Genomic DNA, 25,373 nt, shown 5'->3' with positions numbered 1-25,373 from the left:
GTAGCATCACTGGGTATAAGCAGCAACAGCAGCTTAATTTCCCAAGTAGAAACATGAATGGAAGTGGCCCTGCAAACCTAAGTGAGCTCCTTCCATTTACGAAACATACAGGAGAGCTTACCTCTCTCTAATTTAGCCTTAATTATTTGTTTGAAAGTCACAAAAAGAACTTTTACAGCAGACTTTCATAAAAAATGTGGTTTTAAAATAGTAACTCCAGAAATATATAATTAGTTACTCCAAGCAGTTTATGTGTTTGGTTTCTCTTATGTAGTGTTCCACTTTCTGTGACTGTATTTTGCTTAACCTTTATATTTCTGCCAAGAGACTTATTTATCATACTTAACTATATTAATACAACTGCATAGCGTGCAACATTTTCCACAGAGTATATTTGTTGCAGATGCATGCAATACCTTCAAGTATGGTACAATAAGGAATGTACTGTAAGCATTTCCTGTGTAAATTGTGCATTTGCCAACATTGTGCTATAGCCTTAAGAACATGGCATTTTATGAGGTACAAAATAACAGCCTGACATCTGCCACCAGCATAACATAAATCATACATTTTTGGATATCCAAATTTAGCCATACACATTTGATTGCTTAATTTTAAACTGGTGTTTAGAATTTGCAAAGAGCATAAGGAAGGTGACTATTAAACTGAAAATAAACTGCACAAAGTACTGGTTTTATTTTCCATACCAGTATTTTGCAGAAACAAAATAACCTCTGCAATTCATAATTCAACCAAAGCAATGTTTAATCATACAGAAAGGCATCTATCAAATATTGAAAAGAAGCTAGGCTGGAGATTTAAAAATACCACTCAAAATGTAAAGGCAGGAATTTACAAAGGCGATGTTTTAAATGTTCCACTTCATTCAGGATAGTTTATGATCAAGATGTTGGGAAGTTGAGATACCAAAGGATTCAGTATGAAGGTGTAAAGTTAGTGCAGGATCCAGTAAAGAACCTTGGTTTTGCAGATAATGATGTGAGTTTAAACTCTTAGTTGCTGCCAATGCTAATGAATTGGATGCTCAACATCTATTTCCCAAAGTTTAAAGTTATATCCAGAGAATTAAAAAGCCTGAAGAGTATAGGCACTTAAGGTGGGGAGCGAAAAGGAATGGATAAATTTATATATCTAGAAAGTTATATGTGTGGCAAAGGTAATGTGGGAAAGCAGCGAAAATAATTATTGAATTAAAAACAAAAAGTGCTGAAAATGCTCAACAGGTCAGGCAGCATCTATGGAGAGAAACATGTCTCAACAGATGCTGCCTGAGATGCTGAGCATTTCCAGTATTTTTTCTTTTTATTGCAGATTTCCAGAATCTGCAGTATTTTGCCTTTATAAAAATAATGGTTGCTTTGGTTCAAAGAGTTTTTGGCACATGGACCATTCCGAAACAGAAGCTGTGAATCAATAAATGTGAAAGAAAATCCAGTCAACACGTAGATACATACCCTGACAAATTCTTGAAATGTTGGGTACTACAGAACATGTGCAAAGAGGATGTTGGGCATTAATCAGAATCAGAGAAGAAGGTCTGTGTGCAATGATAAGTATACTGCATTACAGCAAGAAAGTTGCAATGGACTGAAGTCTGGTAACCATCAAAGGTGATAGAATGGATGCTAGCAGGTAAAAGACTACTTAGCAGATCAAAATTGATATGGCAAATGCAATAGACACAACTGAAAGGGAGATTTAAGAACTGGCAGAACAGGGCCACAATGGCAAGGTTGTGGGCTATTTATGGTCCAGCAACATGTCTGCTGGAAACACAAGGACCAAGTTTCCTCTAGTGATCTCAATTCAGCACCTAGTCTGTGTTCCATTAGGTGATATCAGCCAAGTTGCAAGGAGCAGCTATAAAACAAGTTATTTAAGAGGTGGTTAGACACATTAGACACTACAAAAATCTTGAGAGCCTAAAAAGTATTAGACAGATGTAATGCAGATCAGGAATGTATATCTACACTTATATTGCAACTTTAGCTTCACTACAAACAGGCTTGTTTACTCAACTGTAAAGTACAAATCTAATGTGGTATTAAAGAATGCTGAGGGGATGTCCCTGGGATCCACTTCGCAATATTTTTGGAACCATCCAGAATTCTATAAAATGTTTATAGTGCATCAACTCACATTCATAGTCACTGTACATGCATTTGAGTTCAAATTAGACCATGAGCCATAATGTACCGTAGGAGGTCATCTAACAGCATCTGCCGTTAATTAGGCTTGCCTACGCACTTTTAAGTTTTTACGTTTTCTATGTGGCAAGTTGATAAACACCAAGGGAAACGGAGTAACTGGAGCCTCGGCAAACAGAGCAACCAACTGTGTGTCTCCTTAACCAATCGAATAGCAGATTGCGAAATGGGTCATGCAAACATTGAGCAGGAGCATAAATTAGAGTGGTGATTCAAAGTCAAATCAAGTATAGAAAGAGAAAGGGAAAGAATGATTAGATTAAGAGGGAGAGACCCCACACTTGTAATTGTTAATTTTCAGAGTTGAGAAGTTGACTGGCAGTAGTTACCATGTTGTTAAAGTGGTACCTACTACCCAGGCTGAAATGGACATGACTTAATTTTCCATGCTGAGTGTATATCATGCAAATACAACTTGTTCTTTGGGAACTAGGGAGAGGTGTCAGGTGTGGCTCAGTTCATAGCACCCTCGCCTTTGAATCAGAGGGTTGTGGGTTCATGTCCCACTCCCGGAAAACCAAGAACTGTGATTGTACTCGAAAGAGTTGCAATCTGTGACTGTTGATAACTTGAAAGAGTTCCCCGAGGGATGTGAAAGGGGGCAGGTGAGACTTTGAACTGGGCTGACCGATCCTTTGTCCCCTTCACTGTCAGGGCTGACGGCCTGAAGGTGCTGGGGATATGGTTCGGAGGGACCAGGGCATGCGTTAGAAACTGGAAGGAGCGAGTGTCTATGGTGAAAAGGAAACTGGGCATGTGGGAGCGACGCTCCCTCTCCATTGCGGGTAAGAACCTGGTCATCAGGTGTGAGGCACTCTCGCTGTTGCTGTACGTGGCGCAGGTCTGGCCCATTCCACACTCCTGCGTGGTGGCGATCACTCGAGCCATCTTCCGCTTTATCTGGAGGTCAAAAATGGATCGTGTCTGCAGGGACGCGATGTACAAGCCTCTAGATAAAGGGGGAAAAAAACGTGCCAAACATACTGATGGCCACCTTTGTGTGTGGCTGCATCAAGCGGTGCGTAGACCCTCAGTACGCAAACACCAAGTGTCACTATGTACTGAGGTTCTACCTGTCCCCGGTGTTGCGAAGGATGGGTCTGGCCACGCTGCCGCGGAACGCTCCAAGTAGTTGGACCGTGCCGTACCAACTGTCCCTCGTCGAAAAATTTATGCAGAAAAACACCTTTGACGACAAGTCAATCAGGCAGTGGTCAGCACGTAACGTCTTAGAGGCCCTGAGGGAAAAGGAGAGGGTGGATCCTGTGGGATGGTTCCCCGAGCAGACTGTCAAAGTCATTTGGCAGAATGCCTCATCGCCAGAACTTTCCAACGAGCACCAAGACGTGGCTTGGCTGGTGGTGAGAAAGGCCCTCCCCGTCAGATCCTTCCTACACGCCAGGAGTCTCACCCCCTCTGCACGATGCCCTCGAGGTGGCTGTGGTGGGGAAGAGACCGTTGTTCACCTCCTTGTGGATTGTGCCTTCGCAAAGAAGGTCTGGAGAGAGATGCAGTGGTTGCTGTCGAGGTTCATTCCGAGCAGTTCTGTGACACAGGACTCTGTGCTCTATGGGCTGTTCCCAGGGGGACACACCGAGACAAACATCAACTGCAGCTGGAGGATCATCAACTCGGTGAAAGATGCGCTTTGGTCTGCCCGAAACTTGTTGGTCTTCCAAGACAAAGAGTTGTCCCCGACCGAGTGTTGCGGACTGGCACAATCCAAAGTCCAGGACTACGTGCTGAGGGACGCACTAAAGCTTGGGGCAGCTGCCGCAAAGGCGCAATGGGGAAGGGTCGCTGTCTAAGACCTTTCTGCCACAGCGCACCGAGGGGCTGGGAACTGTTTAAACCCCCTCGGGCTGTACAGCTCAAAATGAAAGGCTGTAAATGATTGTAATATTGTTTGTACTGATGGACCTGGTGATACATTTTGTAAAAGCTGAACCGGATTGTACCCTTGTAATGGTGTTTTTGAAATGGTTTGGAATGTGGTTGAAGATATTTTATGAATAAAGTATATTTTTGCAAAAAAAAAGAAATAAAAATAAAAAAAAACAGGTCGATCCCTCCTTGTGGATTGTGCCTTTGCAAAGAAGGTCTGGAGAGAGATGCAGTGGTTGCTGTCGAGGTTCATTCCGAGCAGTTCTGTGACACAGGACTCTGTGCTCTACGGGCTGTTCCCAGGGACACACACCGAGACAAACATCAACTGCAGCTGGAGGATCATCAACTCGGTGAAAGACGCTCTTTGGTCTGCCCGAAACTTGTTGGTCTTCCAGCGCAAAGAGTTGTCCCCGACCGAGTGTTCCGGACTGGCACAATCCAAAGTCCAGGACTACGTGCTGAGGGACGCACTAAAGCTTGGGGCAGCTGCCGCAAAGGCGCAATGGGGAAGGGTCGCTGTCTAAGACCTTTCTGCCACAGCGCACCGAGGGGCTGGGAACTGTTTAAACCCCCTCGGGCTGTACAGCTCAAAATGAAAGGCTGTAAATGATTGTAATATTGTTTGTACTGATGGACCTGGTGATACATTTTGTAAAAGCTGAACCGGATTGTACCCTTGTAATGGTGTTTTTGAAATGGTTTGGAATGTGGTTGAAGATATTTTATGAATAAAGTATATTTTTGCAAAAAAAACAAAATAAAAATAAAAAAAAACAGGTCGATCCCTCCTTGTGGATTGTGCCTTTGCAAAGAAGGTCTGGAGAGAGATGCAGTGGTTGCTGTCGAGGTTCATTCCGAGCAGTTCTGTGACACAGGACTCTGTGCTCTACGGGCTGTTCCCAGGGACACACACCGAGACAAACATCAACTGCAGCTGGAGGATCATCAACTCGGTGAAAGACGCTCTTTGGTCTGCCCGAAACTTGTTGGTCTTCCAGCGCAAAGAGTTGTCCCCGACCGAGTGTTGCGGACTGGCACAATCCAAAGTCCAGGACTACGTGCTGAGGGACGCACTAAAGCTTGGGGCAGCTGCCGCAAAGGCGCAATGGGGAAGGGTCGCTGTCTAAGACCTTTCTGCTACAGTGCACCGAGGGACTGGGAACTGTTTAAATCCCCTCAGGCTGTACAGCTCAAAATGAAAGGCTGTAAATGACTGTAATATTGTTTGTACTGATGCACCTGGTGATACATTTTGTTAAAGTTGAACCGGATTGTACCCTTGTAATGGTGTTTGAAATGGTTTGGAATGTGGTTGAAGATATTTTATGAATAAAGTATATTTTTGCAAAAAAAAAAGTCGATCCTTCCTACATGCCAGGATTCTCACCCTCTCTGCACGTTGCCCTCGAGGTGGCTGTGGCAGGGAAGAGACTGTTGTTCACCTTCTTGTGGAATGAGCCTTTACAAAGAAGGTCTGGAGAGAGATGCAGTGTTTTTTGTCGAGGTTCATCCCAAGCAGTGCTGTGACACAAGAACTTTGTGCTCTACGGGCTGTTCCCAGGGGGACACACTGAGACAAACACCAACTGCAGCTGGAGGATCACCAACTCAGTAAAAGACACTCTTTGGTCTGCCCAAAACTTGTTGGTCTTCCAGTGCAAAGAGTTGTCCCCAACCGAGTGTTGCAGACTGGCACATTCCAAGGTCCAGGACTACGTGCTGAGGGACACACTAGAGCTTGGGGCAGCTGCCGCAAAGGCGCAATGGGGAAGGGTCGCTGTCTAAGACTGTTCTGCCATAGCGCACCGAGGGGCTGGGAAAGGTATAGACCCCTCAGGCTGTATGACTCGCAATAAATGTATGTAGTGAATACTAAATGTATCATAATTGTATTGAAGCACCACAGAGTGCAACATGATGTATGTCGATAGTGCAATGGTATTGGAGTTGCCTGTAATGACCATATTGAAATGACTATAATATTCATTGATTGTATTGAAGCACCTCGTGATCCACGTGTAAAAGTTGAGAATGATTGTATTTTTTGTGATGGCCATTTAGAAATGTTTTGTAATGTTCTTCCAGATATTTTATGAATGAAGTATATTTTTCGAAAAGAAAAAACAGGCTGTTCCCAGAGATGCACACCTAGACAAACATCAACTGCTGCTGGAAGAACATCAACTCAGTGAAAGACGCTCTTTGGCCTGCCCAAAACTGGTTGATCTTCCAGTGCCAAAAGTTGTCCACGACCGAGTGTTGCAGACTGGCACATTCGAAGGTCCAGGACTACGTGCTGAGGGACACACTAAAGCTTGGGGCAGGGGTCACAATGGAGAAAGGCCAGTGTGTGAGACCTTTCAGTTATAGTACACCGAAGAGCTGGTAACTGTATAGTACCCCTCAGACTGTAAGCATGTTCTCGACTGTACAAAGTAAATGCAACTGTGTTGAAACACCTCAGAGCGCAACATGCCCATGTAAATAATTTGAACATCATTGCACTTTCCTGTTTTGACAGATTGAAGTGTTTTGCAATGTTCATTTAGATATTTTATGAATCAAGTATATTTTTGCAACAAAAAAAAAACTACAAACCATTCAACTATGAGGGAGACAGTAAGATGCTGTTTTTACAAAGCTAATGTTAGGGAATTACAACTCCAACAGCAAGTTCTGGATTTTGAGTTCAACCCCACATCCTTCACCTAAAGCTGTTAGACTATTTCCACTCAAATCACAGTGAGAGCGATTAGACTCACCATTACACTGACAGAAAATTATGGTCCAATATAAAGTTGGTACTGCTTGGCACAGTGACCAATGCATGCATCATAACATTAACAACATTAAAAGCAAATTGGAGAGATGATATAGAAATATGACAGAATGCTTTGTATTTCCCAGCTGAGGCACCCCAGCTGTTATTATAAAAACTTGTACTGTACTGAAGTCATTTGCAAAACAAAATTAGGGACAGCAATTAAAAGTTACGACAAAAAGTGTAATAATAGTGTGGAATAACTAACTCCACAAAATTCCCTTACCTTGGAGCATAGGTAACCATTTGGATTTCCTATGAAAATAAAGTTTTCAGTAACGAAAGGAGTTCTTAAATCATCTGATAAATCAATACAGTATGATCAATCAGGAGCACCATTTGTCAGCACAGTATGTAGGTCCTAACAGCAGTAGCTGTTGCTGGAATCAACAGTAGCTGCAAAAAGAAAACCACAGCTTCTGTTGGTGGAAGTATGTATTCTGTTGCTTTATTAGTTACATTTTCTATCTCCGTATAATCAGACTTAAACTGGAGGAAGGGGGGAAAACATAGGCTTGCTACATTAATCTTTACAGCTGGGACAAGTAAAAAGAAAACAGGCATTGTCTGATTTATGAGGTGCACAAACTATTGCCGTATTTTCTCAGGGCTTCACTGTACAGTCCCTTAACACTCATATGGAACAGAACTGAAGCATTATGCAAAAGAGGCTCAGGATTAATTTCAAGTGACGAAGAATCCCCAAATGACATTATAAACATATGTACTAAATTCTTTTACTGTATTTGACCCCCTTATTGCAACTCAACGGTAACACAAAATAGTCTCTGAGCATCAACAAAAAAGTTCTTTTAAAAGGGCAATAAAACATACAGGGCCGCTATTTGTATATTTGACCATACAGACCATTTGTCCTTCATGAATAGTAAACAGGAAAATGACAGGTAATATCACACTCATCTGCAGTGACCACGAGACCAAATAAGACTTCCCTAAACTTCAGAGGCAAAGTTTGGAGATACTAGAGGTAATGACTCAGCTGCGATGGGGAAAGACACACCATTTGGAACACAAGAGCTCTGGATTGCTAGTCCAGTACCATAACTGTAGACTATCGTACCCTTCACACCAAGCTATTGATTACTGAATCAGTGATCAGGAGACAAACAGGTCTGCAAAGATACAAGGCACATGTTATATCTTCCTTATTATGCCAATGACCGTATTGTTTATGCTTGTGAACTCAGGCCCTTAAGGCTTGAGAAACTCCATAAAGATCAAAGGCAGTGTTCGGGTTTTGAAATGCAATTACCACATGTCCTACCTGGCTTGCCATAGTCACATGACTACCACCATGAGGGAATGTCTGGGGGCAGCCATGTCACATTCAGCTCAACAAAGATACTGCACTAAAAAGACCTGTCTTTAAGCTCTTAACATGGTGTTAGGATTGCAGCTGAGATTGTGTTTAGAGAAGCTAGAAGACAAGCCACAGCCACTGAAAGAGGAACACTGAACCCTGCTTAAAGCTGCTGAAAAAAAAGACAAGGAAAAGCTAACACAAGTTGAAGGCTGCAAGTAAAATGGTGGGTGAGACAAACACGGCGGTAAATTTTCCTCTCAAACAGAAAATAGCAGCAGGAGGAGGTCATTCGGCCCTTCGAGCCTGCTCCACCATTCAATACGGTCATGGCTGATCCTCTATCTCAACGCCATACTTCCGCTCTCTCCCCCTACCCCTTGACGCCTTTAGAGTCCAGAAATCTATTTCCTTCTTAAATATATTAAGTGACTTGGCCTCCACAGCCTTCTGTGGTAGAGAATTCCACAGGTTCACCACCCCCTGAGTGAAGAAGTTTCTCCTCATCTTAGTCCTAAATCATGGGTCTACCCCATATCCTGAGACTGTGACCCCTTGTTCTAGAACCCCAGCCAGAGGAAACATCTTCCTTGCATCCAGTCTGTCCATCCCTGTCAGAATTTTATACATTTCAATGAGATCCCCTCTCATTCGTCTAAACTCCAGTGAATACAGGCCTAGGCAGCCCAATCTCTCCTCATACAACAATCCTGCCATCCCAGGAATCAGTCTGGTGAACCTTCACTACGCTCTCTCTATGGCAAGTATATCCTTTCTTAGGTAAGGAGACCAAAACTACACACAAAACGCCAGGTGTGGTCTCACCAATGCCCTGTACAGCTGCAGTAAGACATCCTTGCTCTTGTACTCAAGTCCTTTCTCAATAAAGGTCCACATAGCATTTGCCGTCTTAACTGCTTGCTGCACCTGCATGCTTGCTTTCAGTGATTGGTGTACAAGGACCTCAACATTTGTATCTCAACATTTCACAATCTATCACCATTTAAACAATGCACTGCCCATTCTGTTTTTCCAACCGAAGTGGATAACTTCACACTTATCCACATTATACTGCATTGGCCATGTATTTGCCCAATCATTCAACCTGTCTAAATCACCTTGAAGCCTCTTAACCCCCCTCCTCATCGCTCACATTTGCACCAAGTTTTGTGTCATCAGCAAAGCTGGAAATATTACATTTGGTTCCCTCATCCAAATCATTGATGTATACATTGTGAACAGCTGAGGCCCAAGCACTGATCCCTGCGGTATCCACTAGTCACCTCCTGCCTCTCCAAAAAAGACTTTATTCCTACTCTCTTTTCCTGTCTCCTGTCAAAATGAAAGGAGATATGCGACAGAACTGGCAATTTTTCCACTTGCAATGGCAAAACTATGAGATTGCAACAGATTTAATTAACAAGGTGGAGCAAATACAAGTAGCAACACTTTTAACACTGCTGGGGAGGGACTGCTACAAATTGTATTGCACCCTAAATCTATCCGAAGAACAGAAAAAAACAGACTGCCGAAATTTTGAAGGCCTTGAAGACATGCTTTGAATCCCAAGTGAACATAACTTACGAGTGGTGTGTGTTCAACATTAGATTCAAAGTGACAAAGACTCCATTGATCAGCATGTGACTGCATAACAGCTTACAGCATCATGTGAATTTGGGTACCTAAAAGATGACCTCATTAAAGATAGAATAATTTTAGGCATAAGAGATCCAACAGTGAGAGCAAGTCTACTGAGAAAGGAGAAACTTATTCTCAAGAAAGTGATAGATGTGCAGAAACAGAGAGGCTATAAAACATCAGCTGGAGCACATATATGGCATAACAGACCAGGAGATACATTATGCTGAGACACATTCCAGGCCAAAAGAACAGAACAATCGCGGGCAAAGGGCAGGATACAAATTCTATGGAGGGCATCATACAAAGTAAAAGGATTGTCCAGCATGAGGAAAGCAATGTTCTAACTTCAAGAAGCCGAACCATTTCCCCCACAAGTGTTTGGCTAGAATGAAGCAAAATAGGCCTATACAAATGACCACCAGAGAGATATCACCAGAAGAGTCTGGTGAAGCACCAAACACCATACAACAAGTTGGTTCTGTCAAGTCTATAGATGATAAATGGTTTGTGACTGTTAGAATAATGACCACAGAAGCAGAGCATCAAGTGAACAAGAAGTATCATAGACATTGGTGTGTCATGCAACATCATGACCTTCACAGACCTGTGCGAAGTTGCTCAACATGGCAATCCTAAAATGAAGCTCCCAAAAGTAAGATTGAGGCTATATGATGGTACAATACTCATACCAAGAGGACAAATTAATCTGAGAGCCCAATGCAATGGCAAGAGTGAAGATCCGGAGTACTAGATCATAGACAGTACGCAACAGCCACTCATCTCCGCTAGGGCAAGTCTACAGTTTGGACTGGTAACCCTAAACATGCCAACAGAGATTTACAATGTTGTCGCAGCACACAAAACCATTGTATTCCTTTGATTGCTGAACAGATCCTAGAGATGTGTTTACAGGGTTTGGATGTCTACCTGGAGAGTATCATCTCAAAGTAGGTGAGAGTGTAAGACAAATTCAGCATCTGCCGAGAAGAGTTCCAGCTGCCCTCAAGTCAAGCCTAAAAAACAAAACAGAAGAACTGAAGTCAAGTACATAGGCCACCTACTGACAGCAAAAGGTTTTTGCCTGGATCCTGACAAAAAATGCAGCAATCAACAGATGTGAAAGCAGAGTAACGATTTGTTGGATTCGTGAACTATTTAGCAAAGTTTTTTGCCTAATTTGTCATCGGAGTGTGAACCATTACGCAAACGCACTGCCAAGGATGTTCAGCGGTATTGGGGTACAGAACAAGAGCATTCACTAAAATCAAATAACTAGTGATGACAATGCAAGTACTGAAGTACTATGACGTCAACGATAAAGTCACTTTACAGGTCTTGGAGCAACCCTAATGCAGCAGAGACAACCAGTTGCATTTTCTTCCAAGCATTAACACAAACGGAACAACGTTACAATCAGATCAAGAAAGAGTGCCTGGCTATTGTTTTTGCTTGTGAGCATTTTCATCAAGAGCTGCTTGAGAGAGACAGAGTAGTAGTGGAGTCCGAACACAAATCCACTTCAAATGATTTTTTACAAACCGCTTCTATCTGCTCCAAAGCATCTGCAAAGAATGTTACTTTGTTTACAGAGATATCATCTTGACATGACATACAAGTAGGGGATGTCGAAAGCAGCACTCCCCATGAAGAAAGTTGAAGATGCTACAACAGAATATGAAATCTTTGATTCAACATGAACCAGCAGCTCGACATGCTCTGGAAGTCATCAACTCAGCAGAGACATTGAATCTGATGGATGAGTGCCTTGCTCAAATCAAGTGAACTACCCAAAAGATGCAATTCTCCAAGTGCTGCAAGAAGTCGTGATGAAAGGATGGCCTGAGAACATCAAGGACACACCTGTAGTAACAAGAGCATACTGGGCATACCGAGATAAATTGACAGCCCAAGGTGGCATCTTGCACAAAGAAATAGAGTCAGCATCCCTAAGGAGTTGAGAGGAGAGATACTGAAATGCATCTCTGCAAGCCATCAAGGAATTGAACTGAGTCTGAGGAAGGCCAGAGAAGTGCTCTACTGACCAAACATGAGCAATGAAATTAAAGACCACATTGGCCAGTGTGGTGCTTATAACGAGTGCCAAGCTAAACAGGCTAGAGAGCCATTGATGACGCATGACATCCCAGACAGACCATGGATGAAGCTGGGAGTAGACCTCTTCACTATAGCAGGAACTGATTATCTTGTCACTGTAGACTACTATTCTGACTACTGGAAGGTAGGCCAGCTGACTTCAACAATGACAGAAGAAATAGTAGAATGCTTGAAAGCATACTTCAGTCGTTAACAGCATTCCAGACATTGTGACGAGTGACAACAGCCCTCAGTTCACGAGTGAAGAATTCAGCCAAAGGATTGGGAAATTCAACACTATACATCATCTCTGCACTATCTCTATTGAATAGAAAGGCTGAGGCAGCAGTGAAGAATCGCCGAAGCAGTCAAGAAATCAAGCAAATCTAGCACAGATGTATACAAGGCAATCCATGTGGAAAAACACACCAACTGAAGGCATAGAAAGTAGTCCAGTCCAAAGAATAATGTCACGTCACACCCAAGCTACAGTTCCAATAGCAAATAAGCTACTGAAGCCATTAGTAGAGACGGGCATGGGTGAAATTAATCAAGCTGAAGCGGCAGAAAAACAAATTTCATTTTGACAAGACTGCTAAACCATTGTCAGAGCTGAGCATTGGAAAGCCAGTCAAGGTGCAAACCATCAATGCTCTCAACAGGAGTCAGCCCAAATGGCAACTTGGGACATGCGTAGAGCAGTTGTCACCTCGATCATACGTGGTCGATGTGAATGACCAAATATACCAGCGCAACCACAGACATATATGAACAACAAAAGAAGCTGTTCCTTCTCTGCAAGTGGTCAATCAGGAAGATGGGATCTCACCAGCTGCACAGAGTACAGAACGACCATCACTCCCAGAGGTCCACCGGTCCTCAACAACAGAAATGGAACAACCGTTATCACAGCAACATGGGCCACGGGAACGATACTTCGCAGAGAGGGAACATCACCCAGACGAACAGCCAATGACAACATGTATGCGTACAGTTAAGGGGCCTGCATGATTTCACGACTACATATGCGATGCATTTGCAGAGACTAACGAGAATAATGAACAGTTTGTTAAAGCATGAGAACAGTTGTTGTGTAGTAGGTAACTTGGGTAACTCACAGTTACACATAACAGTGCAAGCAAAATTGTCTGTTGTCCATTATGGAAAAGGGAATGTTTGGGTTTCAAAATACAATCATTACTACATGTTCTACATGGCTTGCCATAGTCACATGACCTCTACCATGAGTGTGGGTGGGGGTAGCCATGTTACATTCAGTTCAATGAAGACATTACACTAGAAAGACTATATTTGAGCTCATAACAGGCAGCTTTGCAAAATCTTCCAGTGGGAGCTCTGCCATAATACTCAATGTCTGGTCACTATGGCACTGAATCTCCAAGAATTTAGCATTCTAATCAAACATATATTCAAGAATCATAAAAGGCTGCCCTCAGATCCAAAATTCTGTCCCCATTCACATTCTCGTAATTGAATAGTCTCTGGGGCAATTTCCTTGAACTGTGCTAACAAAAGAGCAAGTGTGACCATACTATTAATTCATAAATAGGTGAATTTTAATGTCAAAGTAGGTCATCAAGTAGTTTCAAAAGAAATCCTTTCATAGAAATGGTCAAACATGGACTCTAGGTCAAGCAAGCTTGATAGGCCAAATAGCCTTCTGTTGTTTTGGGGCCAATATTCCTGACTGATTTCAGTCAAATCTGATAATCATTATTGCCTGCCAAAATCATGCAAATGTTCTCAAGGAATCTGGCCTCTTTTGAGTAAGAAACTTTCAATAATTGCACATTAATCTCTCCAACCCATGCAGGCAATCAATGAATTCTCCCTCTCAAATTGGAGCTTTGAAAAATCAGATTGATTTTTTGATTGATTCAGGACTGGTTATATGGCAAGTAACATTTGTGCCACACAAGTGTCAGGCAATGACTATCTCCAACAGTAGTTTTTCCTGAATTCATTCATGGGATGTGAGCGTCGCTGGCTAGGCCAGCATTTATTGCCCATCCCTATTTATCCTTGAGAAGGTGGTGGTGAGCTGTCTTCTTGAACCGCTGCAATCCATGTGGTGTAGGTACATATACAGTGCTGTTAGGGAGGGAGTTTCAGGATTTTGACCCAGCGACTGTGAAGGAACAGTGATAAATATCCAAGTCAGGATGGTGAGTGGCTTGGAGGGGAACTTGTAGGTGGTGGTGGTGTTCCCATGCATCTGCTGCCCTTGTCTTTCTAGATGGTGGTGGTCATGGGTTTGTAAGATGCTGTCTAAGGAGGCTTGGTGAGTTCCTGCAGTGCATCTTGTAGGTGATACACACTGCTGCCAATGTATGTTGCTGGTGGAAGGAGTGAATGTTGGGAATGGGAGTGGATGGGGTGCCAATCAAGCACGCTGCTTTGTCCTGGATGGTGTCAAGCTTCCAGCGAGTATTCCATCACACCCCTGACTTGTGCCATGTAGATGGTGGACAGGCTTTGGAGAGTCAGGAGGTGAGTTGCTCACCATAGGATTCCTAGCCTCTGACCTGCTTTTGTAGCCAAGTATTATTGAGGATGAAGGATGGTAAACAAAGGGAGATGCAGGGGTCAAAATCTAGGATTCTCTTTATGCCCCATCAGTTCTATCCAACCTAGGATTTCTAAAGGAGGTGCTCTATAATTCATGGTGAAAAAGAAGACTAATATTGCAGTCTCATCTGAAGCTACCAGAGTGATCAAGCAAGCTGGCAAAGGGCAGATCAGTACCAGAGGGATCTTATAGGGACTGTACCAACTTTCCTTCAACACAATACTGCTGACCCTGATGAGTGTTTCATCTGAAGATATGATCTGAAAAGGAAATGGACTGGCACATAGTGGTATCATGATAGAACGATGACCATTTTAAAATGTTTGTCATGTACAACAGTGACCATAAATTCCTGGCAAAGTTCTAGTATTGAATCCTTCACCAAAACCCTAAATAGCAACTCTACTGTTATTCAGTGCCAGCCAAACATTTCTCAGTGGGAATCATTGAGTACTGATGGTTAAAAAATGGTCGATGTGACAGTATGAAAGTAATTAACAGTATCTGACTGAAAAAGCACAAGTTGCTGCAATTGATCAAGCTGGAATACGTTGATCAAGCATCAGATAAGACTACAGTAAATTACGGCGTATAAGTCGACCAGGCGTGTAAGCCACCATTTTTCTGGCCCCAAAAATTAGGTTCTTTGCATTACTCAGCATATAAGTTATGCCCCTTCACAGCCAATGACATGCTATACTCACTTCAATTTTTCACCCCACAAATGCATCCTTACAAGCAGGCGATCTGGTCTGTATTGCGAAGATGCGTGGGGGTTTAAAAACTCACCCTTTACGTGGTAGAGGCCCAAGTCCATCATTTAACTTGAGCCAGTCTCCTGGTGCCTGGCCGAAAAGCCACCAATGCCTCCTTCTTCTTCACCCCAGCGCAGACCTTTTGGGATGGAACAGCTATAGCCATGCTGCAGGCCATCCTGTGGAGCGGTTCCCCAATGTTGCAGAGAGCACCTCCATTTTGATTGGGGCTGCCAGCCTGAGATTACTATGCGCCCTCCTATTGGGCTGCCCATTTCATTTGTCCACTCACCATCCTGAATTGGATGGGCCTAGATGGATACATTCAGTGTCCTAGGCCCAATCATATTTAGCTGCTTCATTAATGACCTTCTCTCCATCATAAAATCTAAAGTGGGAATTTTTGTTGATCATGCAGGGTTCATTTTCATCTGCAATTCCTGTTTGTGTCCACATGCAGCAAGACCAGGACAGCATTTAGGACTGGTTATATGGCAAGTAACATTTGTGCCACATAAGTGTCAGGCAATGACTATCTCCAACAAGAGATTGTCTAACCATCTCAACTAGACATTCAGCAGCACTACCTTCACTTAATATTCTACCATCAACATCTTGGGAGTCACCATTGACCAGAAACTTAACTGGACCAGCCACATAAATACTGTGGCTATAAGAACAGGTTAGAGGCAGGATATTTCACCTCCTGACTCCCCAAAATCTTTCCATCATCTACAAGGCAGAAATCAGCAGTGTGACGAAATATTATCCACTTGCCTGAACAACTGCGGTTCCAACAACGTCACTCAAGAAACTCAACGCTATCCAAGACAAAGCAGCCCACTTGATTGGCACCTCATTCTTCACCTTAAACAATGACTCCCTCCTCTACCACCAACACACCACACTGCAGTATGCACTCATCTACAAGATGCACTGCAGCAACTCATCAAGGCTTCTTTGATAGCATCTTCTAAGTTTAAAACTTCTACTACCTAAAAGGAGGAGGGCAGAAAATACATAGGAACACCATCGCTTGCAAGTGCCCCTCCAAGTCATTCGCCATCCTGACTTGGAGCCATATTATTGTTTCTTCATCATCACTGGGTTAAAATCCAAAAACTCTCTACTCGACAGCACTGTGGGTATAACAACAGTGTCACAGTTCAAAGAGGTGGCTCTCACAGGCAACTAAGATGGGCAACAAATGCTGGTCTGAACAGTAAGCGTACCCCCCATGGACAATTTTTTTAAAAGATTTTTCCCCCCCTACCATCTAAATTTAACAGTAGGAAAACGGGGCTGGAAAGCCTGTCTGTTGCCACTGTTACCACCAATCCCAGAGACTGCCAGGAAAGGGATGGCAGCCTAGAGAAGTAGCAAAAGGCCAACTAATTCATTGATTGGAAGAACAGAGCCTAGAAGTGGCCATTTTCCCCTCCATAAAGATCCCAGTCATTCACCGCCCAAATATTTTGTCCAGTCTGAGTTCCCTGTTTAAAAACTCTATGCTTCTATAACATTAAAAGAGATAACTTCATTAACTTGTCCTCCCACTTTTAAATATTAAAGTATCAATATTATATATTATATAACAATACAATATATTATTTGTAAAGGGCTAGGAACTAAATGTTATGTGAATATATTTCTGGGGTGTCACATTTACTGCTGCACTGCAGTCACGTGCCAAGTAACAACATACAGTATCAGTCTACCAGCCACATGGAGACGCAAATGCTGATGAAGCTCCAGCATTTTGAGTTTAAAAAGTGTGATTATTTCTAACATATGGGAACCAGAAGACATCATAGTGGCAATGATTGTGAGTAAACATCCAAACATTTTAAACAAATTTAATGCTGAATTAGCTTGTAAAATCTGCCTGAATTAGTGCCAAAGAGAGGAAAAACAGAGTAAATCATACAATAACAAAATGGCTTCTATTACAGCAATATACACACAGCTCCAGTCCATGATGAATTGTGAAGCTGATAATGTCGTAAAGACATTGGAGAAGTTTAAACAAATGTGTGGATTGACATTCATTATCCTTCTAAAAGGCATTAGCAAAAGAGGAAAGGGTCAGCTGCATCCTTTTGAGCGGAGGGGATTAAGGGTTCAATTTGTTTTATAGCTGGGAGCTGCGTGAGGACAACAGCAAAAACCCAGACAAAATTTTTGAAAAATTCAGCATACATCTTGAGCCAAAGTCAAATCACCAGCTGTGCCAATATGAATTCCAAGGCCTGAGGCAGGAATCAGGTGAGCCTGTTGACGATTTCCTAACAATACAAGAAAAATACAGCCATAAAATGTAAATTCAGGGAAACAGATGAAAGGCTGCTAGATCAGCTCATTTGGGGCTCTGCACACCCTGATGTACAAAAAAGTTTGATTGGAAAAGACAAGCTCACAATATCACAGGCTGTAGACACTGCCACAGCACATGAAGCCATGAGTAGACAGATGAAGATGCTGACTACCCTAATGGCTAGCATTCAGTTAAGTCAAGAGAAAGGCAGCAGGGTTGATGCAGTGAAACAGCAACAAAGGAATGCACACCACATAGAAAGATATGTAGGAGCTGTGGATGATGACATGAGTTCACAGACAGGAGGAAATGTCTCACATATGGATCAAACTGCAGAGCTTGCGGAAAGCCAAATCACTGGGAAAAGATGTGCAGAACGAAGAAAGAAGATGGTAAACGAGTTATCAGAGTCAAAGCAACAGAGCGAATGAGAAGTTAAAAGAAACCAAAACATCCATACCCTGGAAGATGACGATGAGTTTGAGGACGCAATAGTCATAGGAACATTACAACTGCATGAAATGGCTGGTCGCAACAGTTCCCAGAGAAAAGAAATTCACACAACCATTCAGATCAGGAAGCCCACAATCATAAATCTAAAGCTGCAGATTAATGCACAAAGTGACATTGTTCTGCTCAGACTATACCAGAAGATCTTCCCTGAAAATATGAAAGAAAATGGTTACCCAAGGAAAGATGCTTTGAAACTGAGCAATGTCATGCTAATGCCATACAGGGGAACTGAGATTTGACAGCTGAGACGAGGAATCTTTGCTGTTGACACCATGCAACACACTCTTTGGGCAATACAAATTCCTGCATCTACCTTTTGGTCTTAAAAGTGGGCCAGGATGTGTTCTAGCAGAAAGTAGATGAGACATACCGAAGCTGTAAATGAGCAGTTGGCACAGCTGATGATATCCAGATCTTTGCTGCAGATGAAAAAGACCATGACCATAATCTACATGAAGCCATGGAGAGAGCCTAGAAAACTGGGATCAAGCTAAAGGCAGACAAATGCATTATGAAGGTGACAGAATACCAGTTCTTTGCCTGGTGTGTACACTGTTCCAGAGTCAAACCAAGTTCTGAAAAAAAATCACAGCCATCTTTGAGATGGAAGCTCCAAAAGACTAGAAAGAGTTGAGAAGATTCCTTGGCTTGAGTCAATACTTCAGTTCTTTCATACCTCACATGACATAACACATAGCATACCTACGAGACCTGATGAAAGAGTCACACGAGGAGTTTCAACAAACTCAAAAAGGTAGTAAGCAAGGAGACACGTCCATCATACTACAACAGAGAGAAACCTGTCACTCTGCAAGGAGATGTTTCTACAAAATGACTGCGAGCAGCCCTGGTACAAGAGGGAAAATTGATGGCATCAAAAGCTCTAACATCAGTTGAGACCCATGATGAATATCTAGTTTGTGGTTCATGTAATATTTTAGAGGTAATGTCTCATTCTGAGAAGATTACAGTTTAACTGTAGAAGATGGGATAAATGCAACAAAAGCAGCTTGGAGTTATTACACCTAAAAGGTTAGGGCCATGTTGACTTAAGGGGTTAACAGCGAGAAAGGCACGATCCTAAAACAGCAGGTGGGCTTACTTAGCTGGAGACATGATGTTTACACTGCTTGCAAAGAAGTACAGTCCAGAGAGATGTTTTGTTTATGGAGTTAGAGCTAAATTAGCTCAAACGCATTCAGTGAACCCTGAAAGATTACATCAAATGGAGATGGGTGGAGCTTAAGAAGGTTCTCTACTTTCAATTTATCTGAGTTCTGCAGCAGGGGAAGACGCCATACTGAAAGGGTGCTGCTGTTGGCAGCCTCCAGGTAATTAGGGCTCGAAGAAGCTCTGAGAGCCACTGATGCAGCTGTTAGTTGCAGTTTGGACTTTGTGTCATTTGCAGCTCACAGAGAAACCCTGGAAGCTGTCTGGTGCAGTTAAGGGCTCAGAGAGGTCCTCAGGAGCTGAAAAGGTGGTGGATGGTGACTGGTTCTGTGCCAGGCATTTAGGGTTCAAGAGAAGCCCAGAGCAGCTAGGAGACTGGAGTTCATGGAAACCTGGGGCAGTGCCAGCTTAGTGAAGCTAGCAGTCTGTGAAAGAATTGGAAGTGTGCTAGTAATTGGAGACAGAAGTGCAGCTTTGTGAATTCCATAGAACGCAGTCTCGGGGGAGAGACTAAGCCATCGGGAGTTGAGCAGTAATTGAAGCAGTACAAATCATAACGGCTTTCAAGGGAATTCAGAGACTAGGGGTGGGATTTTCCACACCCGCCGCAGGATCTTCCGGTCCTGCCACAAGTCAATGGACTTCTGGCTGGGGCGCCGCCTCGCCTGCGGTGGGTCCCGCCCGTGACGGGACCGGAAAATCCTGGCCTAGGTCTTCAAAAGGGAAGAGTTGAAATTCCACATGAAGGTGCAGTGTGGTGTCTTAACCACAGTTTGCCTGTTAATTCGTATTTACCTCATTTTAATTCTGAATGTTAGAGTATAAGATAGATATTCAAGATTGTTTTAATTTGCTGATTTTGTACAGTAAAGTTTATTACGTTTCTTTAAAACCGTGGAATCTAATGGTTTTATTCTCTTAGTAAGTACTTGGGATTTCAAACTTCATCTACTTTAAACAAAATGTTACTGGTCCTTAACTGGATCGTAACAGGCCAGACAGGCCAACATCGAAAGAGAGCTTTTGACAGTTGTGCACAGATATGAGAAATTCCACACATATCTCTATGGCAGCAAGTTCATAGTGGAGACCGATCATCGGCCACTGCAGCAGATCTATAAGAAAAATTTGTGAGGAGTTCCAGCAAGACTGCACAGGTTACTCTTCCAACTTCAAGTTACGAATGCACTCTGAAATACAAGCCAGGAAGAGAAATGGTGCAAGCAGATGCCCCATCTTGATTGTTGTCACAGTAGAAACATGAGATAAAAGATCTAGATATAAAGATCCACAACCTAGTGAATGTAACACCACCAAAACTGAGTCACGTTAGAGGAGATAAAGATTTACAGATGTTCTCTGAGAAAGTAATGCTGGGATGGTCTGATAAGATACAGCAAAATCAACCTACAAATATAGCAGTATTGGTCTATCAGAGAAGACATCTCACGAGAAGATGGTGTTCTGCTAGCCAAATCCAGAATAATCATAACGAAAATGATGTAGGAAGAACTTCTCCGCAAGGTACATGAAGTCCACCTGGTAAACTCAGAGCCAGATCAGCTATGTACTGGATAGGCATCTATAAAGACATCGAAAGAATGGTGTCTAGATGCAGTGTATGCCAGAAGTACATAAATACATAGCAGAAAGAGATGATAACTACTGAAATATCACCCAGATCATGGCATACTGTGGGAGCCGATTTATTCACACACAATCAAGAATGGTATCTCTGATAGTTGAGACTACTAATCAAAGTTCCCTTTTATCTTAAAGGTGAAAGGTTTGAGAGCTACAGCAATCACCTCAGCAGTGCAAGTTGTGTTCACTGAGCAAGGGATTCCTGGAAGAACAATATGTGAAAATGGAACCCATTTCACCTCTGTAAATTTAAGAAATTTGCTGAATTGTTTGGGTCCAACATCATCGCCTCATCATCAAATTACTCAAGAGGACACAGGTTTACAGAAAGACACGTCAAAACAGTCAAGAGAACACTCACAAAATGCTGAGACCCCAAGGAAACCCAAAGCTTGCCTTATTGACACTCCGATCTACACCTCTCAAAGCTGACATGAAATCACCTGCAGAGCTGTCGAATAAAGAAAGTATAAGACAACTCTTCCAAGCAAGATATTCCCTCCAAGTGACTAGGAGGAAGTAAAACAACAATTGTCTGATGCACTGGTAGAAGGAGGCCAACACTTTAACAAGCATGTCAAATCCCTGCCTGAGTTGTTGAAAAGACAAAGTGTACATGTAAAGGATCCAATCATGAAAACCTGGAACCCAGCAAGAATTGTTGGCAAAGTTGAGACTCCAAGAACATATATCACTGAGACTGAAACCTGTAAGCAAATAAGGAGGAACAGAATCCATATTCGACCTACACCTGAGCTGGAAAAGCAGAAAAGATCAACAATACCAGTAACACAACATTAACAGCATCATCAACAAGTGGTGCAACATCACCATCACCAGCAAGTGACAACACTAGCAACATCAAGCACAACTCTTACAACACCAGGAACAACACGCACATTGCCTGTGCAGCATGTCAATTCACCAGAGAGTGACGAATACCAAATTTACAAGATGGAGGCACCACATCCTACCACCTAAATGATACGGTGAATATTTTTTTTAGAAATGAAAATAAGCTATAAAAGACTAAGGGGTTCAGTTTATTTATAAAAGTCAATTGTTAATCTTTAGTTTAGAAAAAAGTTAATGATTGGAGCAGTTATCTTGATACAGGGGAATTATATATATTTTAAAGGAAGAGGGTTGTTATTTATAAAGAGCTAGGAACTAATTGTTATGTGAATATATATGCTAGGGTGCCACATTTACTGCTGCACTGCAGTCACGTGCCAAGTTCCATCAATCTACAGCCACATGGAGATGCAAGAAATACATACAATGAAGCTCCAGCATTTTGAGTCTAAAGTGTGATTATGTCTAACTTCTGGGAACTTGAAAGACATAACAATCCATAAATTTCTGTTTTTGTATTGCGATTAAGTGTACATTTCACCCAACATCTACTTGCCCAATTTACTAACTTATCCATGGCTCTTAATCGTTAATCAAACTCCATATTTTTGGCTCTTTTGCAATTATTAAACAAAAATAAAGCTTGATTGCTGGTGGGTGAAAAATTGTTAGGATAAAAACTGTGCCTCTACATTTGTAACAAATGCTTGAGTGCATCTTACAAAATAGCGCCCCCATCAAACCATGATTTTCAATCCTTTAATTTTACAGTTCCAGAGCAGTGTCAAAGGAGTACTACATTGACAGAAATGCCACCTTTTGGATGGCACAGTAAACTGAAGTCCTGTCTGACTGAATGTGAAAGATCCCATTGCACTTCAAAAAGTACTTAATTGGCTTTAAAGCACCTTGGAACATCCTGAGATTGTGGAAGGTGCTAGCTAAATGCAAGACATTCATTCATTCTATTTCAAGAATGTTGCCTTGTCCAGAATTTTTGTTCAACCACCAAAATAGATTAACTAGTTGTTTACCTCTGCAGTTTGTGGAACCTTGCTAAGCGGAAATTTAATGTTATGTTTACCTAGAAAACAATAACGACCATGCTTTACACGGAATTACATAGAAATTGTAACAGCATCAGGTCCATTTGGCCCAACCAGTCCATGTTAGCATTCATCCTCCACACAAAGTTAATGATTGGAGCAGTTATCTTGATACTGAGGCAGTATATATATATATATCTCAAAGAAAGAGGGTTGTTACATTATTTATAAAGAGCTAGGAACTAATAGTCTATCAGCATCCCATATCACTTACTTTCAATCATATATTTCACCCATTCTTAAATGCTGAGCCTCAGAACCCGCTTAAAAAAAAATCTGCCTGCATATTTAGTCTATGTCCCATCATTTTACACCTCCCAAAGCACTGGAAACATTCTATGTACTCTGTCCCATTCATTCATAATTGTAAACACTAATCAAATCAACCCCGAATCTTTTATGTTCTTACGAAAACAGTTCCAACTCTTAACTAGAAACAGAACACTGGATGTACTCAGCAAGTCGGGCAGCATCTGTGCACGGAGAAAGTTAACATTTCAGGTCAGTGGCCTTCCAGAACTGACGAATGGCCATCAACCCAAAACCTTAACAATGTTACTCTCTCTCCACAGATGCTGCCTGACCAGCTGAGTGTTTTAAGCATTTTGTTTCTTAGATTTCTAGCATTCACAGTATTGTGCTTTTCCCATTTTGTTTTGTATTTGTATATCGTGATACCAGGCAGAATCTCAGTAAAGTGCCATGTGCTCTGCATTATCAACGTGTTTTTACTATCCGTGGAACTCAAAGCCGCTACAGTACCTCAACTGCAGTCGAGTAGTATATATATAAGTGCAAGTTTTTCTTGCGCCGTTCCTCGGGTCAGACCCAGAACATGCAGCACGTAAACGGGGCAATCAACATCGGCGACCACCAATGTCAGAAGTGTCCGTGCATTCGCTTTCTGCAGAGCGGTCATTCCCGATGCTAAGTGAAGCCAAAGGACAAAGCCGGGGGTGGAAGGGGCACAGCGCAAGGGGGTCACATCGCCGGGAGGGGCCACAGCGCAGGGGGGGGGGCGTAGCGCCGGGGGGAGGGGGTATAGCGCAGGGGGGTATAGCGCAGGGGGGGGGGGGTATAGCGCAGGGGGGGTGTAGCGCCGGGGGGAGGGGGGTATAGCGCGGGGGGGGGGGGGGGGGGGGCATAGCGCAGGGGGGGTATAGCGCCGGGGGGAGGGGGGGCATAGCGCCGGGAGGGGGCACATCACAGGAGGGGGGGGAAACAGCGCAGGGGGAGACACGGGGCGGGGGCACAGCGCTGTGGGCAGGTTAGTGCCCAGCCTTTCTCGCCCCCCTCGGACCTGTCACCAGCTGCAGCCACCCGTCCCAAGGCTCTCACCGTTTCAATCCTGGACAATGCCTTTGTGCCCCGACGTTATTCGAAGATATCTGTCTGTCCGGCTGTACATTCAGCACTTCACCTTTCGCACAACAACAACCTCATCCCCGAACCGCGGCTGACTGACAGTCAGCCTAGCCAACCATTGGCCGAGTTAGTCAGCCACTAGCCAATGGGAACACCGTTAACAACAAGAGCAGGGTGACAGGTCCCGCCCTGCTCCTTTGTTTGAAGTTCGGAAGCGAATTATCTCCCGGTTCATAACGGTAAACAGTTCTGACAATAACGGGAAAGAACCAGAACCAGGATTCAAATTTCAAAAAGGTTCTTTCTGTCACCTCGCTGACGAAACGAGCTTGAATCCTTACCGCCTCAGGTGAGCTACCGACTGGAGCAAGTTGCCCGCCACCGTCAGGGAGATTCCTCTGCCCCGCTCGGCTCCCGATTCCACTCGCCGCCTGTGTCCTGCCCTGCCCGAGCCCCGCCTCAGCGCCAGCCTCCGCCCCGGTCCCTGCCCGGCCCGGCCCAGCTCCACCCCCGCCCCTAGCGCCAGCCTAAGCAGGGTTCAACCAGCAAAGGGGACAGTTTGCAGTTGTGTAACTTCTTAATCGACAAACATTTTTTTTTAAAAAAACTGGTGATTTTATGCCTACCACCAGGAATGTTCAAATAACGCATTTTTCTCTTGTTTCAGGTTTTTAAAGTACTCAGTCTTGGGACAGGATGTTTAGGCTCCATCTTTCCTACCGGATTTGAGAATGAGGCCAGTTAATGCTCTGCTAACCAGCTCATTGAGGGCCATTTGGGATTTTGTTTGCAGGCTGGATCAGAGACAGATCAGGTGCATGGAGGCGGCAACACAGAGTGGAGCGAGTCATGGCCTCTGAGCCCATTAAAGGGAGCATGGCTGAGAGAAGCACTCAGCCTTTCGCACATAGGTGCCATTGAGTGTGTAGAGGTTGTGAGGAGAGTGGTCTTTACATGCTTGGCCATGCAGTGCCATGACCCTCCTAGCATCGTTTGGGGGAGGGGGGGAGGGTTCCAGCTAATATTACAAGCGCAGCTGAACCCATAGAAGTCTACACTGGTGATGAGA

The 25,373-nt window shown here is 43.2% G+C and overlaps 1 protein-coding gene across 3 annotated transcripts in view; it reads right to left on the bottom strand.

The window, feature by feature from the left end:
- Positions 1-24,765, bottom strand: part of sncaip (synuclein, alpha interacting protein) — a 158,983-nt gene extending 134,218 nt beyond the window's left edge. Inside the window, exons 1-2 of one of the 3 annotated variants that reach the window (XM_078566796.1) lie at positions 24,275-24,350; positions 22,868-22,919 (exon numbers count right to left, since the gene is read on the bottom strand). The gene's annotated coding sequence lies outside the window, so the exon portion shown is untranslated. Of the gene's footprint in view, positions 1-22,867; positions 22,920-24,274 lie in introns of all 3 variants that reach the window. The other 2 variants (XM_078566818.1, XM_078566808.1) reach the window with 2 other exon arrangements.
- Positions 24,766-25,373: the final 608 nt, after the last annotated feature.

The sequence above is a fragment of the Cetorhinus maximus genome, chromosome 2, assembly GCF_964194155.1.
Source record: "Cetorhinus maximus chromosome 2, sCetMax3.hap1.1, whole genome shotgun sequence".
Classification (NCBI taxonomy): Eukaryota; Metazoa; Chordata; class Chondrichthyes; order Lamniformes; family Cetorhinidae; genus Cetorhinus; species Cetorhinus maximus.
Note: the sequence above shows the minus strand (reverse complement) of the source record. Positions and strands in the feature narration are given on the sequence as shown.